Source organism: Schistocerca piceifrons, chromosome 1 (assembly GCF_021461385.2).
Source record: "Schistocerca piceifrons isolate TAMUIC-IGC-003096 chromosome 1, iqSchPice1.1, whole genome shotgun sequence".
Classification (NCBI taxonomy): Eukaryota; Metazoa; Arthropoda; class Insecta; order Orthoptera; family Acrididae; genus Schistocerca; species Schistocerca piceifrons.
Window position 1 is genome coordinate 344960978 of NC_060138.1, and position 22698 is coordinate 344983675.

The following is a 22698-nucleotide window of genomic DNA, read 5'->3' on the forward strand; positions in this document are numbered from 1 at the left end:
TGACGTCTTGCCTCATATATCGCACAAGAACGAACTGCATTGTTCCTACACTCTCCATGCACCATGAGCATGTCGGCTTTTTTCTGCATTGGTAAATCCCATCGTCCACTCACAATCTACTGCTTGGACTGTCACACAGTAACTAGCTAGCAAGTCGTAATGCACTCAAGGAACACACAAGCACATTGTAAGCAAATACTCGTACAACAACATCGTATCTAGAAACTGTGCAGAACGAATGGCACAAACAAGTGTCTGTGTGGGAACTTTTCAAAATATGATATCTCGTAAGCGACTCGCATTAGACGCCTGCAACAAACGCCACTGACATTCTAATTACCCTACTTTTACGTGGTTAGTGTCAATAGGCATTGTTCCATTTAAAAAGTGTATGTTTGCACAAAAACTGCACTTTCTAAGCATTATTAAAATCTGTTTATTGGCTAACAATACTAGCCCCTGATTACCAATCCATTTTGTGATAAAAACCTCATCAATGAAACTTCCCATTTCCACCATATTTGGGGTAAACTTTTGCATAATTCACCATGTATATACACTCATGTTGAGAAAAATAAAACAGAACACCTTGAATGACTAGCTCATATTCACATGACAAAAATGGTTCAAATGGCTCTAAGCACTATGAGACTTAACATCTGAGGTCATCAGTCCCCTAGACTTAGAACTACTTAAAGCTAACTAACCTAATGACATCACACACATCCATGCCAGAAGCAGGATTCGAACCTGCGACCGTAGTAGTAGCGCGGTTCCGGACTGAAGCGCCTAGAACCGCTCGGCCACATCGGCCAGCTTCACATGACATGTACGTTAATATGTTGTACAGAAATGGTTAGCATTTCAGTCACCTCGGTTCAGCATGTGTGCTGTCGCCTAGTACACACAGGCTTCGCCATGGGTCGTGGGTTGTTCCATGCGTGATGGCATCGACTCGCATAAGGCGCGAGTGGCATCCTGTGGCATAGCCATCCATGCTGCATTCACTTGCTTCCAAAATTCATCTGTGGTTGTTGGCATTGGGTCACATTACTCTACTCGTCGTTTCATCGTATCCCAGACATTTTCGATTGGTGGCAAGTATGGTGATCTGGCTGGCCAAGCCAAAAGGCTGACATCATGTAACACCAGGAAGGCACGGTTCGTGCAACAATATGTCGTCGAGCATTGTCTTGTTGAAAAATGGCGTCTGGGGTGTAACGCAGTAAGGGAATGTCTACGGGTCGCATGATGTCATTCACATAAGGCCTTGAGTTCGGATTGTATGTCATATGCGAATAAAGTCACACTGGTACAGCTCCCCATGATTTTCATACAAACACAACGTGGATTCGTCCAGAAACACTATCTGATGCCATTCCTGTCTCCGGCGACTTCATCCCATACACCATTGCCGTCTAGTACGTCTCTCCACGTTCGCTAAAAGTAGATGAGAAGTGGACGACACACACGTAACCCATGCGGTAATAAACGGCGAAGGACTATCATCCCTCATAGTGTACAATGTGTTACACTGTCCTGCTGTTGCATCGGAGTCGAAGAGGAGGCATATCTGTCCTGCAACGCATTCGGATGAGGTGTCGATCTTCTCGGGGAGGCGTCTCGGTAGTGCGACCTGACACATCTCGTCGTGTTCTACTGTTTTCTATGAACTATTCTACACACAACCGCTGCACTGCCGAAACGCTTCGTCCCACACGAGCAGCAATTTCCTGCATAGATGCGTCACATTCTCTCATGCCAATAACGCGCCCTCTTTCAAACTCACTGATTTGACGGTACGGATCGCGTACACGTCTGCGAGGCATCCTGCTCAAACGACACTGATCTACTACATTCCGTTTATAGCTAACAACGAGAGCCGTCGCCACACTGAACTGGTAGATGGTGTTGCGCCGCGATATCTATGTTTACCTTGAATCCACTGACCAACATGTTTCAAATGCTAATAATTTTTGCAGAACATGTACATGTCCTGTGAATATGAACGTCCTATCTCGAGTCGTTCAATGTGTTCTGTTTTTCTTTCTGAATTTGTGTATGTATATACAATGTGGTCCATTGATCGTGACCGGGCCAAATATCTCACGAAATAAGCGTCAAACGAAAAAACTGCAGGAAACGAAACATGTCTAGCTTGAAGGGGGAAACCAGATGGCGCTATGGTTGGCCCGCTAGATGGCGCTGCCATAGGTCAAACCGATATCAACTGCGTTTTTTTAAAAATAGGAACCCCCATTTTTATTACATATTCGTGTAGTACGTAAAGAAATATGAATGTTTTAGTTGGACCCCTTTTTTCGCTTTGTGATACACGGCGCTGTAATAGTCACAAACATATGGCTCACAATTTTATACGAACAGTTGGTAACAGGTAGATTTTTTAAATTAAAATACAGGACGTAGGTACGTTTGAACATTTTAATTCGGTTGTTCCAATGCGATACATGTACCTTTGTGAACTTATCATTTCTGAGAACGCAAGTTGTTACAGCGTGATTACCTGTAAATACCATATTAATGCAATAAATGATCAAAACGATGTCCGTCAACCTCAATGCATTTGGCAATACGTGTAACGACATTCCTCTCAACAGCGAGTAGTTCGCCTTCCGTAATGTTCACATATGCATTGACAATGCGCTGACGCATGTTGTCAAGCGTTGTTGGTGGATCACGATGGCAAATATCCTTCAGCTTTCCCCACAGAAAGAAATCCGGGGACGTCAGATCCGGTGAACGGGCCATGGTATGGTGCTTCGACGACCAAACCACCTGTCATGAAATATGCTATTCAATACGGGTTCAACCGCATGCGAGCTATGTGCCGGACATCCATCGTGTTGGAAGTACATCGCCATTCTGTCATGCAGTGAAACATCTTGTAGTTACATCGGTAGAACATTACGTTGGAAATCAGCATACATTGCACCATTTACATTGCATATTATGCCGGTTTCCGTTACCACTGTTGGTGAATGTCGCTTCGTCGCTAAATCGAACGCATGCAAAAAACCTGTCATCGTCCCGTAATTTCTCTTGTGCCCAATGGCAGAACTGTACACGACGTTCAAAGTCGTCACCATGAAATTCCTGGTGCATATAAATATGGAACTTGTGCAATCGATGTTGATGTACCATTCTCAACACCGACCTTTTTGAGATTCCCGATTCTCGTGCAATTTGTCTGCTACTGATGTGAGGATTAGCCGCGACAGGAGCTAAAACACCTACTTGGGCATCAGCATTTGTTGCAGGTCGTGGCTGACGTTTCACATGTGGCTGAACACTTCCTGTTTCCTTAAATAACGTAACTATCCGACGAACGGTCGGGTCACTTCGGTGATGTCGTCCAGGATACCGAGCAGCATACATAGCACACGCCCGTTCTGCATTTTGATTACAATAGCCATACATGAACGCGATATCGACCTTTTCCGCAATTGGTAAACGGTCGATTTTAACATGGGTAATGTATCACGAAGCAAATACCGTCCGCACTGGCGGAATGTTACGTGATGCCACGTACTTATACGTTTGTGACTATTACAGCGCCATCTATCACAAAGCGAAAAAAGGGTCCAACTGAAAGATTCATATTTCTTTATGTACTACACGAATATATAATAAAAAATGGGGGTTCCTATTTATAAAAACGCAGTTGATATCCGTTTGACCTATGGCAGCGCCATCTAGCGGGCCAACCATAGCGCCATCTGGTTTCCCACTTCAAGCTAGACGAGTTTCGTTCTCTGTATTTTTTTCGTTTGATGCTTATTTCGTGAGATATTTGGCCCGGTCGCCATCTATGGACCACCCTGTATATGTATGTATAAACACACGCGTCCGCGAATGAAACATTGTGTCAAAATTACAAAGCAATCGCGGTGAAAAACTCACAGAGATTTACGGATCTGAACACACAATCATTCCCATTTTTATTTATGTAGATGTAAATATTCATTTATACGAAATCGTAAATGTCCGGAGACGTTCTTCACAGAATGTTTTGAAATGATAACACAACTTTGTATTCGAACAGGTGCTTGTTTTAATTTATTTACGGGAGCGCCATTGGACAAAGAACGTGAATATTTTGCTAACAACGTACTAGGTATATTAAAAAATGCTCGTCTTTGAATGTAACTTTGTGTTAAAATTTCAAAGCAATCGGTGAAGAACTTTCGGAGATGTACGATTTTGAACAAATTAACGCTTACATTTTTATTTATGTAGATGCAAACATAAACTTTTACATTCTAACAGTTGATATTGATATTCTAGGGCTACTTGGCAGTTGCAAATTAGATTGTGCAGCACAAATAATAGTGCTAGACATTGGTATTTCCGGCAGGTAAGCTACTTGCACGGTAACTTAGTTTTCTGTGCCCTACGGGGTTGACTGTGGTTACTTCCCGAACCATCGGAATGCTGGATTCCAATGGCCTCCCTCGGTCCCTGCCACAAGGGTGACTGATTTTGGTGTGTGTTTCCATCCAAGTGTCCTAACTCTCGAGCTGGCCACTACGCGGTTACCGAACAGAAAACAAACCTCAACCATTACTGTAAGGTAAATTATCCATGAAGTGATAGTGACTGGCGCACCTGACATGGACATTTACCAAAATCAAGCACCCCAATGGTGAGCGCAAGAGGACCCACCGGCATCAAACGTCGTGATGGGAAAAGAATACTATTACATCTACGTCGGATGATGATGATGGTGTTTGGTTTGTTGGGCGCTCAACTGCGCGGTTATCAACGCCACTTTCAGGAATGATGATGACAACACAAACACGCAGTCATCTCGAGGCAGGTGAAAATCCCTGACCCCGCCGGGAATCGAACCTGCGACCTCGTGCTCGGGAAACGAGAACGGGACCGCGGGACCACGAGCTGCGCACATCATCTACGCCGGTGTTCCTGGATCACGGTGTATGTAATTTCTATACAGACTAACCATATTGCACGGCACTATCAAATTTGTAACTCTAAAGTAAACTGCGAATGTACACTACTTGCCATTAAAATTGCTACACCAAGAAGAAAAGCAGATGATAAACGGGTATTCATTGGAAAAATAAACTAGAACTGACATGTGATTACATTTTCACGCAATTTGGGTGCATAGATCCTGAGAAATCAGTACCCAGAACAACCACCTCTGGCCGTAATAACGGCCTTGATACGCCTGCGTATTGAGTCAGACAGAGCTTGGATGGCGTGTACAGGTACAGCTGCCCATGCAGCTTCAACACGATACCCCAGTTCAACACGATACCTCAGTTCGAAGCGAACGAATGAAGGGTAGAGCCACGGGTCGTAACACATCTGAAATGTAACGTCCACTGTTCAAAGTGCCGTCAATGCCAACAAGAGGTGACCGAGACGTGTAACCAATGGCACCCCTTACCATCACGCCGAGCGATACGCCAGTATGGCGATGACGAATACTCGCTTCCAATGTGCGTTCACCGCGATGTCGCCAAACACGGATGCAACCATCATGATGCTGTAAACAGAACCTGGATTCATCCGAAAAATTCGTGCACCCAGGTTCGTCGTCGAGTACACCATCGCAGGCGCTCACAGGATGCAGCGTCAAGGGTAACCGCAGCCATGGTCTCCGAGCTGAAAGTCCATGCTGCTGCAAACGTCGTCCAACTGTTCGTGCAGATGGTTGTTGTCTTGCAGACGTCCCCATCTGTTGACTCAGGGATCGAGACGTGGCTGCACGATCCTTTACAGCCAAGCGGATAAGATGCCTGTCATCTCGACTGCTAGTGATACGAGGCCGTTGGGATCCAGCACGGCGTTCCGTATTACCCTCCTGGACCCACCGATTCCATATTCTGCTAACAGTCACTGGATCTCGACCAACGCGAGCAGCAATGTCGCGATACGATAAACCGCAATCGCGATAGGCTACAATCCGACCTTTATCGAAGTCGGAAACGTGTTGATACGCATTTCTCCTCCTTACACGAGGCATCACGACAACGTTTCACCAGGCAACGCCGGTCAACTGCTGTTTGTGTATGAAAAATCGGTTGGAAACTTTCCTCATGACAGCACGTTGTAGGTGTCGCCACCGGCGACAACCTTGTGTGAATGCTCTGAAAAGTTCATCATTTGCATATCACAGCACCTTCTTCCTGTCGGTTAAATTTCGCGTCTGTTTCACATCATCTTCGTGGTGTAGCAATTTTAATGGCCAGTAGTGTACATACCAACCGTTAGAACAGAAAGGTTTACATTTGCGTCGTAAATGAAATGTAGAATCAAATGCGTCGGTTATTAACTGTGAAAGCAGGCACTGTTGATACTTTGTCGATTAGAGTGCCATCTACCACGAATGGGAAGCAATGATTCAAGTAAATCGTTGTGTAGAATCCTGATATCAAACAAAAATGTGAGGTTCCCGTTTGAAAACACGAAGCTGACTCCGCTTAAGTAGGACGGGTGGTTAGGAGGCCAGTTGTAGCATAGACAGATGTCCCATTTACTAATATCAGCTTATCGCTTTGAACATTTTTTCATAGGATACATCATTTTGAAGAGATTTAGTTTTTCAAGTTAAAAGAAACACCCCGTACATAGGGACGTCAGAAACAGTCTGAAAACATTGCAAGAGTGTAGCACCGTAGGTTGTCTTGAGAAGTAACTGCTAGGAAAAAAATTCGATACGAAGCGCTGTTTCCAGTTTAATTAGGATTGACGTTAGCCAATTAGGCAGTTGCGCGCAAATTGTGGCGCCCCACCACAGAACAGTGACGTCAAACGAGTTCTTCGTTTGGCTTTGTAACGACACAAGACAGCGATACAAGAACTGGACGTGGGACGGTAGGAAGTATCGAAGCCGAGCCAAAGGCTGAGGAGACTCGTGCGTCATCATCTATGCTATGAGAACAACTGCGTCTGATTGTATCTAGCGGGCCACTTGAATTTGCACGGAGCGGCCTGATCGGCTAACTTCACTGCTTATCAACGAGGAAACGGTGCAACATATCGAATTTTTTGCTTAACAATTATTCCTCAGCACAGGCTACCTACCCTGCAACACCCTTACAAGATTCTCAGACTGTTTCTCACCACCCAGTATTTGTACACTGACAAAAAAACTCGCAACACCAAAAAATATTAATGTAGAGCAGCAGGAAGAAATCGTCTTAGCGGTGTACTGCATCCGAAGCCGTTTCACGAACTCGGCCTACGGTAACAACAGTGACAAACTGGGCCTCCACAGCAGTAGCGACGAGGCCTTTACAAAACTGGAGACGAGGGTTTACAAAATTAATCTTCTTAAATTTGAAAAAAAAAACTGGTCATCCTTTTCTTGGAGACGCCTGAATGCTTCTTACAAGCAAAAGACCAGCTAACGAACAAATGTATCTACAGATACTATTCTAAAATGTAATTAAACGGAATACACTTTAAATAACCATTTTATCCAGGATGATTGACGACATGTCACCCACAAAATAAATACTTTTCTTAAAGAGAAGCATTTTTACGCTTTACTTAGATATGTGCTCAAATTGCTTACGACCGACTGCAAGGCACACAGCCATCGTTGTTCGAGAGATACGTGAACGTATGAAAGTACATTGATACGCCGCTGCGTTATGCGACTATTCTACAGCGCATATAGTCTGGCGTAGTTGCGGTTTCATTATAAACTGCATCTAGTCATCAGGGTTCAGTTCGAAACGTGATTCATCAGGGATAAAAATTTACTCCAGTCAATGAGATTCCAGGCTCCGGATCAGTGATGACGTGTATGGACACGGGATCTCAACCTGACTGTCACCTGACATACGGCCCGACAACCAGGAGTGCTGGCTGGGAGTGCCATTTCTTGAAACTTCCTTGCAGATTAAAACTGTGTGCCGGGCCGAGACTCGAACTCGGGACCTTTGCCTTTCGCGGAAAAGTGCTCTGGTAGAGCACGCAGTTTTAATCTGCCAGGAAGTTTCATATCAGCGCACACTCCGCTGCAGAGAGACAATCTCATTCTGGAAACATCCCCCAGGCTGTGGCTAAGCCATGTCTCCGCAATATCCTTTCTTTCAGGAGTGCTAGTTCTGCAAGGCTCGCAGGAGAGCCTCTGTTAAGTTTGGAAGGTAGGAGACGAGGTACTGGCAGAAGTAAAGCTGTGAGGAGGGGGCGTGAGTCGTGCTTGGGTAGCTCAGTTGGTAGAGCACTTGCCCGCGAAAGGCAAAGGTCCCGAGTTCGAGTCTCGGACCGGCACACAGTTTTAATCTACCAGGAAGTTTCATATCAGTGCACACTCCGCTGCAGAGCGAAAATCTCATTCAGTGCCATTTCTTTTCATAACAGGACCTCTTTGGTTGTCATTCCTGGTGGCCTTAGGGTACAGTGTTACGTCGACGGCATTTTACGCCCTGTTTTGTTACCGTTCATCGGAACCCATCCTGGGCTTACATTTCAGCAAGATAATAATGAAGAAGTGGAAACTCTTAAACAGAGTCAATAATTTACACAACATCCAGTTCACCATAGAACATGAGAAAGATAATAAAATTAATTTTCTAGACATGACAATAAGTGACACAGTCCAAACCCTTTTAAGATCAATATATACAGAAAATCAACATACACAGACACAGTCATTAATACATCTTCCACACATCCCAACTCACATAAAGACGCTGCAGTCACATCCTTCTTAAACAGAGCACAGAAATTCCCACTTAATGCTGCCGATTATGAGACAGAAATGAAAACTATCAAATACATTGCACGTAATGATGGCTATCACGAACACGAAATAGACACACTGCCACAACGCACAACTAAAAATAACAACAAAGAATGTGACACAGCTTCCTCACACAACATCCAAAAACCCAAGTACATAACATTACCATATTTAGACGTCCTATCAGAAAAAATAGCCCACCTATTCAAAAAAACAGACATCAGGATCACCTTTGCCACCAACAACAACTTAAAGAAGAAACAGATACATGACATCTCAAATCCCACAAAGAAACTTAACAAAGCAGTAATTTATAAAATTACATGGTGTCATTGCAACAAATATTACTTTGGCCAAACGGGAAGAAATTTTAAAACACGATTTAAAAAACACATTTACTGTTTCAGACTTGGCAAACCGAATAAATCAGCTATAACGAAACATATGCACGAAACAGGACCCAATGTTACTATAGACAACAATCTCAACGTACTACATAATTTGGAAAAGAGGTGGAAAATGGACATCTTGGAAGAAATGGAAATATTCATCCATGGCCACATGGGAAATAACGAGATCCTGAAGTAAATAACAGACTTCAAAAATTCACATTTCTTTTCCAATTTCACTACAGTACTCCAAGAATAAGAGATACATAACATGACAGTCGTTTGACTCTAGCCGCAGCAATAGCTTAGAAATATGTAAAATAAATAGATTATATCATGATGTGTTCAATAATATTGTAACAGGTGCTCTACTTGTAATGTATTTCGTCAACCTACATCTGTAGTACGATAACAAGACGTGCAGACGACATGTAAACACCTGACACCACATAGCTCGACAAATCGATAGTAGAATCGAAACCAGCTGTATTTCGACCGCCATCTTATCCACTGCACTACAGAACTGTTCGTAATCGTGTTTCCAAGTTACTGCTACATTAGCGACAATTTGTGAACGGTGACCAAGTGAGACACGGAAATGGGTACACCGCAACACATCTCAGCGAAAATGCCACCCCAGAAGAACAAAGTAAGTGACCGTTACAAACATTTTCGTGCAAACATCAGTCCTGCTTCCAAAGTGACATCACCCTTTACTAAGTTTTCTCTTCTTCCACAGGATGACCACAGCATTTACGAAAAGGCTGTGTAATATCAGTATGATCTTATTGTAAAGTTGTTTTTCTAATGCCATTTAGCCTGAAGATGAGGTATAACCCTCGAAACATGGCGTTAAATAAATAAGTTTGTGAGTGGTAGCGGTAATTTAAAAAAAACCTTTACATATTACTCGAGAAAGTCACGGTCGAAAAATAGTCAAAATAGCTTCAAAATATAATGCCTGCCCCACATGGTGTGAGTTTCTACTGCTTGTTTTCGTTCATGCCAAACCTTTCCTTCGCCAGCAAGGTCGCTAAATCTTTCCGGATTGAGAACGTTAGGAGCATTATGCGTAGGACTTTCCAACCAGCTCTCCATTTTTACTATCTAATGCGTCAATTGGACAGTCTTTGGCACGGTATCCCTCAGGAGGAAATCCAACAACTCTGTCAATCAGTGCCAAGCCGAATAACCGCTTGCATAATGGCCAGGTGTGGGCGAAGACGTTATTGACTTGCTCAGTTTGGGAAGCTCTTTCTCTTGAATAAATCATCAAATTTTTCTGAAGCTGTTTTCATTAGCTTGTTTGTACATGAACGTCACATCTACCGATTTCTATTCCAATCGGATAATTCCTTCTTGGTATGTCGTCTTTTTGTCTTGGAGCAGTGGGGACACTCTGGAAGTTAATTTTCCATCCGAGGATTTCGTTCATTAACCGACAACGCGCAACGGCGTCTGCTACTTTCCGGAAACCATGCAATATGGGGTCACTTTAGGAGCCGTTATCTACCGATCTCTACCTCTCGTGCACAAGCAGACAGAGCTAAGTGTCGCAGTATCTTTGTGGAATAACCCATGACTTAAAGTAATGGAAACCCGTTCCCTAAAGGCTGGCGAACGACAAGTTACAAAATGAAGGAGCAAAGACAGCATCACGTACTTCGTTGCATATCGTCGTGCTCGTCGTAATTTTTGTAAGCAGAAAAGCAAGAAAGTCGAAAGAGTCACCTTGTCGTGCGAAAGTAACCTCTGCTGTTTGTCCCTCTCCAGCTTTCGTTGCAATAAACGTTCGAAGGCGCGCACGGTCTCGTAGTAATTTGCCCGAGCAACAGGTCAGCGATTTTTATTGGCGGGTGTCTGGCGTGCGCCTAGCCTCTCTGCATCGTAATCTCTCAAAACGCTACCTGCGTAGGTAATGCTGCCGCGGCGTTGTGCCTGACTCAGCTTGTGCTGCCACCGATGCTCACTACATGCAAAGCAGACGTATTACCTCACAGACGGTTCACATCTCACAGCAGCAGTAAAAGTCTCAAAGCGAAGCCACACTCGCCGTTTTTGGCACAGTTATAGTGCCTCCCGCCATTGGGAAATAGTTACATGACACAAACTACTTTCTGCGCTAAGACAGAAGTGTGTCTTCTTTGTCACCCTTATCTTTAGTTTGCTGACAATACCTCTGTATTTATTTCTTTATGGGTGCACAGTGATGTCTGCAGATATTACAACTTTATTTCAGGAAAAACACTACTGTCATTGTCGCGGAATGAATCCTAGAAATGTGTACTGGAACAAAAATATATAATTTGTTTATTTACGCTTGTAGCTTTATAGATTACTTCGTTTAAGTAATTCATTTCAAATTAAACTTGTAAGGAAGGCCAGGACTAGAAGCCGCACGTCGGCTCTGTGTTTGTGTTTTTACTAACGCTGGAAGGTATCATACTAGCAAAAAAATGTGAGATTGTAATTAAATATTTATTTAGTCCTACCTTGTGTGCAACCTGTATTTCACTGTGAGGCTGCCTTGACATGAAAGCCCGCACTTTAATGGGTAACTGCACTCGTGCTTTGTGTTTCTGACACAAATTTGGAGCTGAATTGATTTACAATGGGTTACAGAGAGATCACTACCGTATTCGTTCTACTAGATACACATGCAAATGCAGTCCTCAGTGATTTACAACGATGTCTCAGTGTGTCCACCGACCGGAGCGGCGAAGTGCTTCAGGTATTGGAATCGCTTTCAGGAGAAGCGGGGTTAAAATACCTTTCAGTTATTCACATCAAGGTATCTTGTGAACTGTAAGATGGTTTCTTCAGACCAGCCACATTCGGTTTCCCTACGTATCCTTGTGGAACTGAGCATGTGTTCCGTCTCGAATGTTCTCGAAGATTGCGTGTAACACACCCTCCACCCCTCCACCCCCCTCCAATCGCCAGTTCTTTTTTTAGGAAAAACACATGGAGTCGCAAGTTTAAATTTAATGCTTCTTTGCTCACTGTAAAAAGTTAATAGTGCAGGTTATGATTTTACCACTTTTTTTATTCTTTACTAGTTGATAGTACCGAATTCGATTATGGAATCGCACACATAAAGGTAAGAGAAGACCTTTGAAGTAATGACTCACGTAGGAATGGGTGGAGTTTCAAGCTTCCTTTATCAGGTGTGAAGATAAAAGAATCTGCGATGGTCACAATCAGGGCAGTACAAAAGACAAATAAAAGTAACTAGATTTAAGTATAAGCAATGTCCACACAGTTTGCTACATCATTTCACATTAATTACCACTGTCTCTGCAAACACCACGGAGATAAATTAGTTTTGCTGTCGGATCTGCCGCTGTAGACTGCCGGGGATGAGGACAGGGAATGGAGGATGGCAGGGGTTAGAAAAACGCATGCATTTTTAAAAGACTGAAGGGAAGGGGAACTAATACTAGATGAGATGTGGAATAACGAAATAGATTTGAAATAGGGAAGTGCCTTCTGGTGATGGAGCTATAATTAATCTGGTGGCAAGTGCAACCACCAAGGAAGCAGAGTACAAGGCCGAGCGATCACCATACCTCTTAAATAAGTCTCCGAAATTCTGTTATAGTGCTGTAGCCGATAGCAGGAGCCGGCTTCAGGAGAGAAAAACTTCGCCCACGCTTATTTGATTCAAAGCGGCGGACAGTGGTAAACAAGGAGCATGTGGTGCAGCGGCGACATGGGAAGCGAATGTAAGAAGCCTGGCCATGGCTTGAATATACAGGGAAGTATTCGTTTACCTTAATATACTATATGTTTTTTGAACGGCAACTTGTATTTCATGACTATTTTGGGGGCAGGAGGAGGAAGGAGTTTACCAGTTCTCTGATTGATACAACGCGGTGAGCTACGACATTCTCTCCTGCGCCACCCCCTTCATCTCAGGACAACATCCACAGCTAATGTCCTCTTTGATTTGTTGGATATATTCAAGCCTTTGTCTTCCCCTACAGTTTTTATCTTCTACAGCTCCCTATACTACCATGTAAATTATTTCCTGATGTCTTAACACATGTCCAATAATCCTGATCCTTCTTCTTGTCAGTGTTTTCCACGTACCTCCTCATTTCTCATCAGTTCATCCATTTTTCACATCCTTCTATAGCACCATGTGTCAGACGCTTCACTCTTCTTTTTCAGATTCCTCACAGCCAGCGCTGTGCTCAAGATATACATTCTCAGAAATTACTTCCTCAAAACGAGGCCAATCTTTGGTACCAGCATCGATGAGTTTCCTGGGTACTCTCGAGAATGCGTCGTCTATTAAACCTTTTGAATATTTGGAAGGGAAAATCGTTATATTTTATTTACGAAGGCAGTTCAATGAGTAACGCAACATATATTTTTTGTGAAGGTAGGTTGGTTTTATTCAGGATTCCAATACACCATATTATTCACCAGTCTTCAACCTAATCTCCGTTCAGTGCAACAGCCTTACGTTGCCTTACTAGGACGACCTGTATTCCCGCGCGGTAACACTCTGCTGGTCTACGTCGGATCCAACGTCTTGCTGCACCGATAAACTCCCCATCAACCACGTACTGCTTCCCGCGGAGTGCATCCTTCATTGGGCCAAACAGATGGGAGTCGGAAGGTGAGAGATCTGGCCTGTAGGGTGGGTGACAAACAACAGTCCAATGAAGTTTTATGAGCACCTCTCTGGTCCGCAGACTTGCGTCAGGCCTTCAGAAGTTCGTTTGCATTTTTGTAGTGACGAACAGACTGCAGGAGCCACAGCTGTGTGCGTCCGGCCGTCACGCTTGAGATCGAACAGGTTTGCGCGACCGTGTTGCGACTCACCGTGCTTTTGTTCACTGCCAGGTCTGCGAAGACATTCTGCAATGTGCGGCTGGTCCCGGCGGAGGTTCGAGTCCTCCCTCGGGCATGGGTGTGTGTGTGTGTGTGTGTGTGTGTGTGTGTTTGTCTTTAGGATAATTTACGTTAAGCAGTGTGTAAGCTTAGGAACTGATGACCTTAGCAGTTAAGTCCCATAAGATTTCACACACATTTGAACATTTTTGAACATTCTGCAAGTGTCTATGAATTTCTGTGATGCTCTGGTTTTCCGCCAGAAGAAACTAAATGACATTTCTCTGCTTGGAATGCAGCTCCGTTACAGACGCCGTTTTAAAGGTTTTGTAAAGCACCGCCACCAGTAGGAACTTCGTGGAACTATAGGGGCTGAAGCACGAATATTCCGCAATGTCCCACAAAAATTACCGCATTTTTCAACCAAAAACAGTGTTACATTACTTACTGAACGCCCCTCATATATCAACAGACAGAAAAATCATGTATTAACGACACTATTAGCAAAATCATTTGTAAATGATGCTTCGGTATTACTTTTAGCCAACTTCACGCCCTTTTCGAAAAGTGACTAAACTATCGATCTGTACAATATTATTGAAATCTTTCCAGACTTGAATGTTAATATCCAGGGAAATAAATAACAGTGTTGTAAAACAATAAACTGGTAGCCAAGATCGCAGGAATTCTTTTTATTCCATGATTACCGGTTTCGGCGAAACTAAAGCCGCCATCATCGGATCTAGGGAGGACAGAAAACACTATAAAGGTGGGATTGGATTCCACTTATATAACATATATACATATAAATTTAGTTACATATCTAATGACACATACAAGCTACAACATCAAGGCAAACAATGCTGATATTAATAGTTGCCTATAACACGCAGGCCTTACAAAATTGTTGTAAGTAGCACATAGCCGTCCAAAAAAAAAAAAATATATTATAAATGTTAAGTGTCTCCATCACATACAAGCGCAAGCTAGGTACTACCGCAACTCCGGCTCTGTTCTTACACTACAGGCCGCGTCGCAAGATGCCGCTAGCAGAAGAGGCGCCAATGAATGTCACAGCTCGCATCATAACAGACTGTGCGTGTGTGGTAACACTACGTCATAAGGGCCTGTACCTAATTCCAGAGATTACTGTATCACGTAAACATATACAAAACTTATGAAAGCTGCAGACCTACACAATTGCACCTCTACCTGGTCACATGTACGACATATCGAAAAGCAAATGCAAATTTTCATGAGAATTGCGCAATTACAGAAATGTACATCTGTCTGGTCCTATACGTAATAAGATACGAACATACATAGATATTTTATGGGATCTACAGGGTTATACACAGCATATCAGTCTGGTGATATATAAAATCTACCGAGAGTATGTACAAATTTTAAGAACATTACAGGGTTACACAGTGCATACCCGTCTGGTCGTATATAAAAATACCAATAAAACACACCTTGCGTATGAGCGCAGATTTTTTCGGTCATATCAAATGCACATATGCGTGGTTACATACAAAACATACCGAAAAGAAATGCAAATTTTCTGGGACCGCCGAGTTACACAAGTGCACATCTGTCTGGTCATATATAAAACCTTCCAAAAGTCATATACAAATTTAAGAACACTGCAGAGTTACACAAATGCACATCCGTCTGGTCTTATATTAAAAAACATACCTTTAAAATACACATATCGTACGAGCCTATGGGTTTTGGTCTTAAGAACCACTTAATACAAGAAGTACAACTATGTGGCAGCCCCATGAAAATTTGCATTTGCTTTTCGATATGTCGTACATGTGACCAGGTAGAGGTGCAATTGTGTAGGTCTGCAGCTTTCATAAGTTTTGTATATGTTTACGTGATACAGTAATCTCTGGAATTAGGTACAGGCCCTTATGACGTAGTGTTACCACACACGCACAGTCTGTTATGATGCGAGCTGTGACATTCATTGGCGCCTCTTCTGCTAGCGGCATCTTGCGACGCGGCCTGTAGTGTAAGAACAGAGCCGGAGTTGCGGTAGTACCTAGCTTGCGCTTGTATGTGATGGAGACACTTAACATTTATAATATATTTTTTTTTTTTTGGACGGCTATGTGCTACTTACAACAATTTTGTAAGGCCTGCGTGTTATAGGCAACTATTAATATCACCATTGTTTCCCTTGATGTTGTAGCTTGTATGTGTCATTAGATATGTAACTAAATTTATATGTATATATGTTATATAAGTGGAATCCAATCCCACCTTTATAGTGTTTTCTGTCCTCCCTAGATCCGATGATGGCGGCTTTAGTTTCGCCGAAACCGGTAATCATGGAATAAAAAGAATTCCTGCGATGCGATCTTGGCTACCAGTTTATTGTTTTACAAGCATCTAGATCGCTACCACATGAGCACAATGTGCTCCCTACAAAATAAGTCTTATGTGGTCGGATTTTCAAAATAATTTCGAGAAGACACTGCTTTCATTATTATGCAACGATGTCGTAATGTCGTTCTTTCACTTTCGAATTCAGTGTTGGCGAGGTGAAGGTGAAGTGTGGAATTCTATTAGAGTCGAAGTGAATCGTAAGATTACGCAGTATTTATCATCCTCAGCGAATAAAAAGATTAAGTTAATTACTAAAATTGCAGAAGAGATGCAAGTAAGGAAAAGACTGAAAATGAAATGGTCTGTGTTGAGAACATGTCATGCGCGTGAAAGCCACCTTTCGTAAATAATGTCGACTGTGATCTTCCTGACAGCTGGGCAATGGAACAGAAATATTTATGTAAGAAGAATGTGTTGTTGATAAAACGCGAAACTAGACTGCAAAAGTTGTAAGAAATTTTGGACACTGTGGTCAGAAAGAAGTAAACAAGGAATGAATATTTTCCAACAGTGGTCAAAAATTTCGGTGTCGTGCCTTGGAAAAAGCAAAACAGACCAGATGACATCTTCGTGAAAGATTATATTTAAACACAAAAAAGTTCAGCCCATTAAGTACTTTGAAAATACTCTCTGCAGCAAGCGAAAAATCTTTGGCACTGGAGAATGATAAGGGAGTAACAGTTAATGTCTTCAGAACTGCATACAACGTTGCCAACAGGCATCAACCGCCAAACGATTCGGAGTCAGGAACTGATCTTCAGAATATGAATGGAGTGGACACGGGTCGTATTCTTCATTACAGATTTGATTTGTCAACATTGTAACTAATATTTCTACAGAACTGAAAGCCTGTCGTCAAAAATGTCGTTGAATCATGCAGAAAAAGTTCCACGATAGTTTCAACTATCAGCCAAATTGCGTTGAGCGAGTATTTATATTCGAACTATGCCACATGGTATGACAGAATCAACAAACGTTTTCCTAGATTTGAATAAAATAGAATGCGTGATAGCTGAAGGAATATTCAATGATTGAATTAATAATTTAAAGACTGCAAGTTTCAACCAAGAGTTTTTGAATCAAAACCTCATTTCTGTTGCTAGTAATGGCACGGATGTTACGTTGGGAGAAAGAAAGGTGCAGTTGCATTGCTGAAACAAGCTTCATCACAAAAAAAATCAAGGTGGCACTGCGAAAGCCTTAAGTTAGAGCGATCTGTTGATGGTGATACAAGAAAAGATTTTTCTTCAGAAATCAGTCACTTTAAATCTTTCCTGGGTAAGCTATAGACACTCTCCCACCAGTCGTCCAAAAATGCTAGACAGTTAAGAACACAGGCAGAAGAACTTCAAACCCAAATTCTTAAAATTGGTAGTCTTGTGTACTCGGTGGGCAGTCTCTAACTTTAGAACTGTTACAAGAGTTTGTAGAAGTATTAGGCACATGTTTCACATTTTACTAGTGCTGAGAGTCACATAACCAGAGACGACACTGTCAGGGAAATGTATGAATATCTTCTACAGAAAATAGCCAGTATTGATTTTATTTTGGATCTTGGTTTAACGTGTGCTAAGCTGCAGGTGTTGACTGATCTTAGTTTAGGACAGTTACCAAAAAATAAAAATAAAAGTTTCCTTAAGCAAGGAAATGAAAAAAAGTTTTCTGCTAGGCCTACCTCCATTGACCTAACATCATTTATGAAAGATAATGCAAGCGAATGGAATACACTTTTAAGTGATAAAGGTAATATCTCTTCATGGACTAACGTACTGGATTCTTCTTACTGGCCTGACAACCACGTAGTAAATTTTGGCGAGGAGAAATTTAAAAATATATGTCAAAGATTCAGATTTCCTGAAAAAAAAATCGTAGAAGAAATGTTCTATTTCTCTCCTGCTCTGATGAATACAATCAGCTGCATACCAATATCCACCAGTGAACGTGAGATATCCAGCAGTGTACGTGAGGCGGAATTTTCACAAATGAACCTTGTTTTAACCCCATTATGAGTGTCACTGTGCCTGAAGATTGTTGCCAGATTGATGTCCATAAAACTGGTACGACCTCCTTTAGAACAGTTCAGCCCAACTTTCTGTGTGGAGACCTGGTTCCTGAAAGGAATACACCTGCCTACAGACATCAAAAGTAAGGAGCTGAATCAAGAGAAAGATAATAATGATATTCTGATGCTGATTTGGGACCTGCTTTAAACAACTAGGTTCATCTGCAACGTATCTCTTTTAACCTTAATTCTAGATATAACTACATGTAAGCCTGAATTATTTGCTTAGTTTAAGCTATGTATTAATTTCTTACAGCAATACACATTGGCGATAGGTCACTCTGAGTAACACTTTTTTCTCAGAAAATCAGCACTGGATACCACTGGAACTTTTTTGATCATGAAAGCCCTCTTGCCCTGTCGTAACCCACTTTTTTTTGTCTCACTTGCTTTGTCTGGCATACATTATTCTGATTCCAAAGCAGCAGAATCCTTTCATCTAATCTACTTTATGTGAAGGTTATCACTAATCTCATTTCTACTACTCCTCATTACTATCACCTTTCTTCGGCTTACTCTCAAACCATATTCTTTGTCCAGTAGACTTTTCATTCTATTTAGTACGTACTGCAGTTCTTCCTCGCATTCAGTGGGGATAGCAATGTCATCAGCAAATCTTATCATTGATCTTCTATACTCTGAATTTTCAGTTCCGCTCTTGAATCTCTCTCTTCAACAAATCTTATCATTGAACTTCAACACTCTGAATTTTCAGTTCCGCTCTTGAATCTCTCCCTTATTTCCGTCTTTGCTTCCTTGCTATACAGAGTGAATAGTAGGAGAGGAAGAATGTATCCCTGTCTCTCAACCCTTCTGATAGGAGCATTTCTTTCGTGGTCGTCTATTCTTATTGTTTCTCGTTGATTCTTACACATATTTTATATTACCCGTCACTCCCTATGACTATTTTTCTTATAATTTTGAACGCACTGTACCATTTAAATTCTCGAAAACTTTTTGTGGGTCGCCAAATCCTATGAAGGCGTACTGATTTTGCTTAAACCTTGTTCCCATTGCCAAGCGCATCTCACGACTGTCTCTAGCTGCCTTTCTCTTTCATAAAGCCAAACTGATGTGACAGATCTTCAGTTTTCCTTCCATTCTTCTCAATATTATCCGTCTTAACAACTTGGATGTAAGAACTGTCAAGCTGATTGTACGATAATCCTCGCACTTATTTGCCCTTACTGTCTTTTTCATTCTGTAGATGACATTTTTTCCTATAGCCAGATGACATGCCACGAGCCGCATATTATACACACCAACTTGAATAGTAATTTGGTTGCCCATGGTTTTAAATTTTCCGAGAGAATGCTATGCCTTCCGGCTTTTTTGATCACAAGCGTCCTAAATCTCTGTCAAACTCTGAGTGTATTACTGTATCCTCTGTCTTCCCTATCGACTTCCTTTCCTTCTTCTATCATGCCGGCCGGACTGGCCGAGCGGTTCTAGGCGCTACGGTCGAACCGCGCGACCGCTACGGTCGCAGGTTCGAATCCTGCCTCCTGTGTGATGTCCTTAGGTTAGTTAGGTTTAAGTAGTTCTAAGTTCTAGGGGGCTGATGACTCAGAAGTTAAGTCCCATAGTGCTCAGAGCCATTTGAACCCATTTCTTCTATCATATCTACAGACAGTTCCTCGCCCTTGAAGAGACGTTCGATGTATTCTTTCCACATGTCTGCTAGCTCATCTATGTTTCTCAATGAAATTCCTCCTGTAGTCTTAATGTTGACACGTTTGCTATTAATTCCACCGAAGGTACTTTTGACATGGCCATTTCTTTTTCAATATGTTAATACTCTTCCTGTAGTCATTTCACCTTAGCTTCCCTGCGCTTCGTATTTATTCCGTTTATAAATGTCTTATAGTGCTGTATTCCCGTCTTTTCATCAGTATTTTTGTACTTCCTGCTTTCGTCGACCAATTGAATTATTCCTTCTCTTACCAAGCTATCTTTCGTAGTTAGCTTCCTTGTACATAGATTTGTCTGTCCAAAGTCTGTGATTTTTCTTTTTAAAGATATCGAATGGTCTTCAGCTGAACTTGTAAGCACCTCTTGTCGTTTATCGGTACACTGGTATTGTTTTCTGCGATACTTGAGGCACTGTCTGTACCTATACGAGGAGCCTTCCGAAATAATATATGAGTGGTGCATATGTATGTTCACAAATGTCCAGCCCGAGCATGGGACAGTTTATGTCACTCACTCACCCTTCCACGGCACATACGCTGCAATATCTCAGTATCCACACTGCAACAGATCGTGCCTAAAAGTGTTAATTACGCAGGTAGCGATGCGAGTTCAAAATAACAACCACAATATCGAAAATACACACGTATATATTCTGAATATACTTTGTTGAAAATAGCCAAGTAACTGTACATTTTATAACTGTTAATCGTGTGTGCGTGTGTGTGTGTGTGTGTGTGTGTGTGTGTGTGTGTGTGTGTGTGTGTGTGTGTGTCGGGGCGAAGGGGAGGGGGAGGGAGGGAGACAGGGCAGAACTAAGATTTGATTGTACATTACTGTACGAGCAAGTTAAAAATAGCAGAATTTCTCCGTGGTCTAGGGGTAGCGTCTTTGGTTACTAATCAGAACATCCTCGACCCCGGGTTCACAGCCCGCCACGGCTTGGATTTTGATTCATAATCAGCATTGGCGGCCGAAGGCATCCGGCATAAGAAGTCACCCTCATTCTGCCAATAACCTTGTCAAATAGGGCGGAGGAGCGGACGGTGGTCTAGGGCACTCTCTTGTCCTAGGGGTTGGAAATTGCCCCTAAAGGCGGAAGAATCAGCAATGATCAACGGCATTAGGATGCGGTAAGGCAATGGAAACCACTGCATTACAGACACGTAACGTGTATCCACAGGACATGTGGCCTGTAAGGGAAGAAGTGCCATGATGATCTCTCCATTGGCAAAAGATTCCGGAATAGTCCCCCATTCGGATCCCCGGGAGAGGGGAGGGGGGGGGGGCTGCCAAGGGGGAGGTTACCATGAGAAAAAGACTGAATAATCAACGAAAGGATAACGTTCTTCGAGTCGGGAAGTGGAATGTCAGAAGCTTGAACGTGGTAGGGAAACTAGAAAATCTGAAAAGGAAAATGCAAAGGCTCAATCTAGTTACGGTGACGGTCAGTGAAGCGAAATGGAATGGAGACAAGGAGTTCTGGTCATATGAGTATAGGGTAATATCAACAGCAGCAGAAAATGGTATAAAAGGAGTAGGATACGTTATGAATAGGAAGGTAGGACAGAGAGTGTGTTACTGTGAACAGTTCAGTGATAGGGCTGTTCTTATCAGAATTGACAGCAAACCAACATCGACAACGACACTTCAGTATACATGTCGACGTCGCAAGTTGAAGATGAAGAGAGAGAGAAAGTGTATGAGGATATTGAAAGGGTAATACAGTATGTAAAGGCACTCCGTCTTCAGGCCACAAGTGGCCCATCGGGACCATCCGACCGCCGTGTCATCCTCAGTTGAGGATGCGAATAGGAGGGGCGTGTGGTCAGCACACCGCTCTCCTGGTCGTTATGATGGTTTTCTTTGACCGGAGCCGCTACTATTCGGTCGAGTAGATCCTCAATTGGCATCACGTGCCTGAGTGCACCCCGAAAAATGGCAACAGCGCATGGCGGCTGGATGGTCACCCATTCAAGTACCGGCCACGCCCGACAGCGCTTAACTTCGGTGATCTCACGGGAACCGGTGTATCCACTGCGGCAAGGCCGTTGCCTAATACAGTATGTAAAGGAGGATGAAAATCTAATAGTCATGGGGGACTGGAATGCAGTTGTAGGGGAAGGAGTAGAAGAAAATGTTACAGGAGAATATGAGCTTGGGGCAAGGAATGAGAGAGGAGAGAGACTAATTGCGTTCTGTAACAAGTTTCAGCTAGTAAAAGCGAATATCCTGTTCAAGAATCACAAGAGGAAGACGTATACTTGGAAAAGGCCAGGTGATGCGGGAAGATTTCAGTTACATTACATCATGGTCAGACAGAGATTCCGAAATCAGCTGCTGGATTGTAAGGCGTACCAGGAGCATATACAGACTCAGATCGCAATGTAGTAGCGATGAAGAGTTGGCTGAAGTTTAAGACTTACTCAGGAAGAATCAATACGCAAAGAAGTGTGATACGGAAGTACTAAGGAATGACGAGATACGCTTGAAGTTCTCTAGGGTTATAGATACAGCAATCAGGAATAGCTCGGTAGGCAGTACAATTGAAGAGGAATGGACGTCTCTAAAAAGAG

General features: G+C 42.6%; 1 pseudogene; it reads right to left on the reverse strand.

Annotated features, from left to right (window-relative positions):
• Positions 1-22061: 22061 nt before the first annotated feature.
• Positions 22062-22178, reverse strand: LOC124722422 (annotated as a pseudogene).
• Positions 22179-22698: the final 520 nt, after the last annotated feature.